Here is a 6,756-nt window from a genome sequence, read left to right as displayed (position 1 = left end):
TCAAATATTTGTTTTAGATGACATACGTGATCTTATATTTTCTTGGAAAATACAATAACATCATCCAAATAAACAACAATTCTCTAATCGACAAGGCAATGGAAAGTAATGTCCATCGCTCTTTGAAAAGTAGCACCAGCATTGAAAAGTCCAAATGGAATCCTCTCGAAAGTGAATGTTCCCCATTTGTTCCCGAAGGTAGTCTTCAATCGATTTGGTTATGCTACTAGCACATGATTGTAACTAGAGAAATTGTCTAGTAGTGATAACAACTCAAACCCACATACTATCTGGAGGATTTGTTCCATGGATGACACTGGATAATTATCATCATCATATGCTCAGTTGAGATTGTGAAAATATACATATAGCCTTATTTCATCGGACTTCTTTCTAACTGGGGCCAAATTTTAAACCCAAGTGGAGAGTCTGACTTTAAAAATGTTCTAGCCATCCAACAACTTTCTCAATTCCTTCTATATGAGGGGTTCCAAAGTTGGATGGAATTTCCTTAGTTTCTGTTGAAAAGGTTTTACCCCTATGATGTGCTGGATAATACAAGTATCATATGGAGGATTTGTTCCAACCTTCACAACAACTTGCCTTTCTTCGTCATGTTCACAAGCTTCAGTGTCTTTCTTGCACAAAGGCAGCCTGCTGGTCACATCTTGATCTAGGTGGATGTTGGTGGCCACCCAGCTATCCCATTTAGACCCCCACAACTATCTCTTTCAGTTTTTTAGTTTCCTTAATTGTAGCACAATTTACTATTTTTAGCAATTTTTCGGGTCCTGAACTTCCGGAGCCGTTTTGAGGTCCTAAACGACATTTTTTGGGAAAACCGGGAGCAACATGGGCCTTGGACTAAAGTTTCTCTTCCCAAATTTATATTCCTCGAATAGATCTTTCTAACGATCTATTGTGCGCGTCAAACGGAGATCGTATGGCAAAGTTACAACCCCAAGAAGTTGATGTACCAATTTACCCAAATGGAGCCCACAGTTTGGCGCTTCATCTCCTAGGGTTAGGTTTTTGGATGTTTAGGATTTTCCATTGTTTCTCAACAATAAATAGACCTTCGATCCTCATTGTAACATAGTTCAAAGGCATGTAGCCACCACATCTCTTCTCAGAGATAAGCTACCATCGCCCTAGCTGGTTTATTTCCATTTCTGTTTGTAAATATATTTCAGTATTTTACATTAATGAAATGAAGTATTATTTCCATTGCATCTCTCTATTTATGGTTATATCTGTAATTTGTTGTGCTCCTATTTAAATTCGGATCACATCTTGATCCATTCCCCTCACAGGCTGTTCATTTGGACTTGGTCCAGCTGCAGGCTGAGCAACTTCCCCTTGAAAACTGTGCATTTCTGGAGGGAAACCAACATTCCCTCCAGAAATTGCGCAATCCTCTAGGATTTGCACCAATTTCACTAGCAAGGCTACTTAGCCCAGAATTTGCACAAATCTGGGTAGAAATCAGTTGCTCTGCCCATAAATTGTACAAATCTCCTTGGCATCCAACCCAACTCCCAGCCAAAAATGCGCATTTTTCTCCAGCAGTCAAGTAGTCTCTTACATGTGCAGCTGAGTTGACCGGTTCCCTCCAGGACTAAGAAAAACAAGATTGCATGCATGGGATGCTTCTCCTAGGTAGCATGCAAAGTCATCCCTTGTTTCAGGGATCTATGTTTAGCAGTTGGAGGTTACATGCAAGGAGCGATTCCAGAACCTCCCACCAAGTGTCACTTCCCCTATATTTGTGGCATGCATGTCACAACCTCGATGTTATCAAAACTCATTAGCCGAATGATTTAGAGCTCATTCCTCACATCAACTTTGCAGCTCTAACATCCCACATCACATCTAGGAGCAGTCAGTACATTCAACTCAACTGTTTTGGGGGTAATCCCGCTTCCCATGCTTTGTGCTGCATTTCTGCCGCTTCTTGTGTTTTTGCTTGTGGGAGTATTGCTTTCTTGATTTCTTTGAACTCTTGTTGTCATTTACATATATAATAGCTTGTCCTAGCTCTGTTTCAGTTTTCATTTCTATCGCATTGTTGTCGCATGCATGAAACTGTTTTGCATGGACGTTCGCCCAACCGGCGAACTGCCTCACCGACATGCGTGTTGATATGTTTTTTGAATCTTTCATTCATGTTTTGCATGCATTGTCAATCACTTCTGTTATCACTTAGTGTTTCCATGCATTTACTGTCTTAGTTTCTTTTAGTTGCCTGTCAGCAAGTCAGGCCAACCTTGACCCGAACTCTGCCTTCACCAAGGTTGCATTGTGTAATCTAGGAAAGGAATGCTCACCTTCCTCTCCATATTTGCGCATTCTTGCCTAACACTTGGCTCCAGGACTGTTTTGCCCATTTCTAGAGGACAGTGGTTGCTTGGCCCAAGCAATTGCACAAATTTTTCCCTAGTCTAGCAGTCCTTCCCAGCTGGAATTATGCATTGTGCAATCCCAGAAGTCAACAGCTAGACTAGACTATGCATTGTGCAGTTCCAGCAGTCATTCAGTCTCCCAGGAGCCTAGACTATGCCTTGTGCAATCTTGGCAATCGGTCTCCCGACCTCCTAGCCGAAATTGCACAACCTTCATGATCATTCACCCAGGTATGTTTCAAGTCAGTTTTCATGTTCATTTTGGTTTTCGACTGACAAATTGCTTTCCATGAGTGTTTCCATGTCTCCAGGTATCGTAGGTGTTCATCTGCCTCTCAGTAGTTAGGTACAATGGTTTCTAGGAGAGCAGAGATGAGGACACCGTTCAGAGCACACTTGGGGATGCAGTCGATTAAGTGTCTATTGACTTTCCTAACCACGAAGACATCAATTTATTCGTAGACAAGGACAACAAGATATGACAACAGCAGCATCACAGTGAGAAGAATCATGAACAGCAGCTGAATACACCATACCAAATGCAACAAATTGAAGAGGAGGGTTGTTGAAAAAGGAGAGGCGGAACAAGGTTGCGAGCTCACGTAGATCCATTGATGATGAAATCAAATTTGGAGACTTCAGATATGAGGTGACGGTGCGACATGAATATTGTGCGAAGATAGAGAATGGAACAAAGAAGGAGTTGCATGTGTTGAAGTAGTAACTCAAGGAAGAACATGAAGATGCACGGATAAACGAATGAGTTGCAGCAGGATCAAGTACAGCAGTGGGTGCATCGTGCACTCACGGATGAAACTGCACCCGTACAAGTTAAAGATCCATCCCAACATCTAACACGGAGTAGACATGGTGAGCAGTGTTGGTGATTGCATGCAAGGGATTCAACAACATGCATGTCATTGTGTGCATGCATGCAATCCAACCTATTCAACACACTCACCAATGCGAAGACAAGAAGCAAGCCCAACTGGAGCTGAACATGTACTTCAGCAAATTGATGCCCATGACCACTAGGACACACTTGAATATCAGCACGGACACTATGCATCAGTGTGTTTTTGGTTCATTCGCACCCAAGAAGACCATGCACATGTTAGCAGACAAGTTGGATTAAGGGGCCAAACCAATGCACCAGTTGCAACAGAGGTAAGAGTTTGATTCAGTGAGATGTCACCATGAGGTGCATACACACCACCACGGATGACCAAGCTTAGCATCATCTCACCACCTTCACCATTACAAGCATGTCAAAGAGTTGGTCTCATCACAGTGAACTGTGTGTCAGTGATGTCTTGCAAGGCTTTCTCAAGCCATGTTGTCTCACACGAGTACATGTGCATTGTAATCTTGAGTCATGTCAAGTGTATGTCAAGTGTCAATGATTGGATGTAACATCATAGAGTAGGTGAAGAGTCATAAGGGTAGTTGAATTGTCACAAAGGGTAATGTCAAGGGTCACCCCAACCTTTGCTATAAATAGTCACTCATAACTCATTGTGGAGCCTTTTTGGTCAGCCAAGATTCTACTAAGACTATCTTAAAGAAGCCTTGGACAGTATTGTAATGCACCTTGGCTTCTCCACTGCACGAAGTTAGTACATCTCTTTGGAGGAGCAGGCGGATGTGGTTGTAATGTTACACTGTTAGGGCTAGCAGGTTTACATGGATGTATTGTATGATTGTGACTTACACTTCTTTATATAATAAGAGCCAACACATTTTCATGCATATGTTGTTATTGCAGTTGGACTGCTCAGGTTGCCTTAACGATATATGTTTTTTAACTTACATACTTGTGTATGAATTGATTCACATGCGATTATATGAATCTTGTTGTTAATGTGTTGATATGTTGTTAACGTTGTCACCGTCCATGTTGAATGCTCTACAGACTTTAGACAAAGCTTTCACATGAACCTTGTTGTAACAATTGTCGCACTTGTCTTAGACTGATCCGTGAGTGTTGTACGTTTTATATTGCCTTGTATGATGTGTATGCGCATCTGAGTGCACTAGTCTGCTGGAAGTTGTGCATGTCCTTTTGTGTTTTGTGTTCCTAGCCGAGTTGGGACTGATCCCTTTCAACCTGGAACTCACCTTCACCCTCATCTCCCCTTTATGTGTTAGAACCTATCATGCACCTTCTTTGACTCACTGCATTAGTCACACCCTTGCTATTGATAGAGTTATCTTACTTGCCTCTGTGCAACATCGTGGTTAAGGCATTACCTTACGACCCACTGTTGGGACTCCTACACCAAAGAGTTTTAGGTATAACTAGGACTTCTTATTGGGGATATCCCCTTGACATGTTGGCGGGTCCAGCACCGTCAACATTTCTAGCACTAGAAGGAGGGCCTAATGACAAGTTTTGTCCTCTCATCTAGTTTTGAACCTTTGCATATCTTTCATGGAGTCTTGCACTCTTCTTCCCCTGAGGTGTTTTTCGAATCGTGAAGATCTATCCATCTCGAAGATGATTTTTTATTTCTTGTCCACTCACACGTATGATGGTGAAGGCGAAGTGGCCTGGCTTGAGCACTTACATAGCTTTCTTTCCATGATTCATGAGGAAGATGATTTTTTTGATGAATATGCCGGTTTTCTACTTTTATACACACTTTGAGAATCTCCATTTCGTTGGGTGCTCAACGTACCGGCTGACACCATGCACTCATTTGAGCACTTCTATGATCTGATTGAAGACACGTTCTATCATTTTGATCCATACCGTCTTGACCAGAAACTCTTACAACAACGAAGGGATCTGCATGAATCCGTTATTGCTTTTTGGCAGCACTTCTGTGACATGTAGTTTCAAGCTCCGAGGAGCCATATGAAATTTTCTTATCTTTGGGACCGGTTTGACTACTACCTTAAGAAATATGCCCATCCCAAAATAAAGTTTGAGATCAAGCCTCACTCAACATTCTTCATTGATGGAGCTTCTCAATCTCATGTGGAAGCAGGCATTGTCTCAACTGATTGTCTGCCTTCCTCTTATTCAACAACTCCACCATTGCCTAGTGATGTTGAGGATCATGCTCACACACCTGTTCATCCTTCACACCCTCCCAACATCAATTCACTCAATTTTCTCACATATTTGGTTGTGAGTCCTTCGAGTCCTCATATGCATTCTTTTCTACAACCTCCGTGTTCGCACCTGGGTGTTCCTCTGGATGATGTTGTCTTCTATTCATCCACTCCAGACTCTTCACTTGTTGTGAACGAGGAACAACCCACTGACGGAGTTGGTGTTGCACAACCAACATGCGTTGTCATTCATGAATAGTATGAGTGGGAGCTTGAGCATCAACACTCAGCGAAGGACGACTACCTTCCATCCGAGCCCCCTCTGTTCTTTCCTAACATTGTTGGTGAACCTGCCATCCATGATTTCGCATGTGTGTCTTCATCCATGGATGCACCCATTGTTGATCTTTCGCAGGACACACCGTATGTTAGCCCATCATCCAATAATGGAGAGGACCAATCATTCATTGGAAATCCACTTGATCTTTCATCCTCTTTTTCTGGAAACACAGAGAGTGAACATCCTTCCTCCTCATCTACCCCTCTATGTGATTCATCAAACCATGAGGATGCCGACCAACATCATGAATTTTCTGATCTTGGTTTTCATGATACCTTCACCTCATCATCCGATCACGATGTTGATTCACTCGTTATTAATCCATCTAAGCCACTGGTCTACGAAGATCCATCTGTCAACGAATTCCAAACCCACAGACTATCAAGGCACTTTAGCCCAAGCTAATGGTTATGTCAGTCCCTCGCCATCTTGAGGTTGGTTTCGCTTCCGATCAGGAAATTTTTCAAACACTCGAGGCTCCTGATCACTCATCTATATGCACTCAAGATCAATATAACACTTATATTTTACTTCCTCCACTCGAACTACATGATCCCATTGCTCATGCATTAGAGGAGTCTTACGTTGCAAGAACTCGTACGTGACGCAAGTTATCTTTGTTTCTTTCATTTGCTTGTATGTCACAATCAAGAGTGTGCTTATGCTTCAAAGTTGCACGTGGTGTCACGCGACACCATGATAAGTCTGTGAACTGTCTATTATGCACATGCACTCACTTATGTCCAGTGGGAACTTTGAATCACAAAGTGTGGTTGTCTTCATTGTTATATCTTTCTTGCTTGTTGGTTCACACAACTTGGTTGCTCGCGGACAAAGCCTTCACAAACATGGGTCTACCAACGCGCCAGTGACTACATTGGAAGTATCACTTCATGTGATCAAGCCCATGTACCGTTAGTGTAGGAGTAAGAGTAGTGTTTGCTTTCAGTTGTTTTC

Source organism: Pinus tabuliformis, chromosome 4_2, assembly GCF_031772625.1.
Source record: "Pinus tabuliformis cultivar Carrire ecotype Pingquan chromosome 4_2, CPIR1, whole genome shotgun sequence".
NCBI classification, from domain to species: domain Eukaryota; kingdom Viridiplantae; phylum Streptophyta; class Pinopsida; order Pinales; family Pinaceae; genus Pinus; species Pinus tabuliformis.
This window is presented reverse-complemented; position numbering follows the sequence as displayed.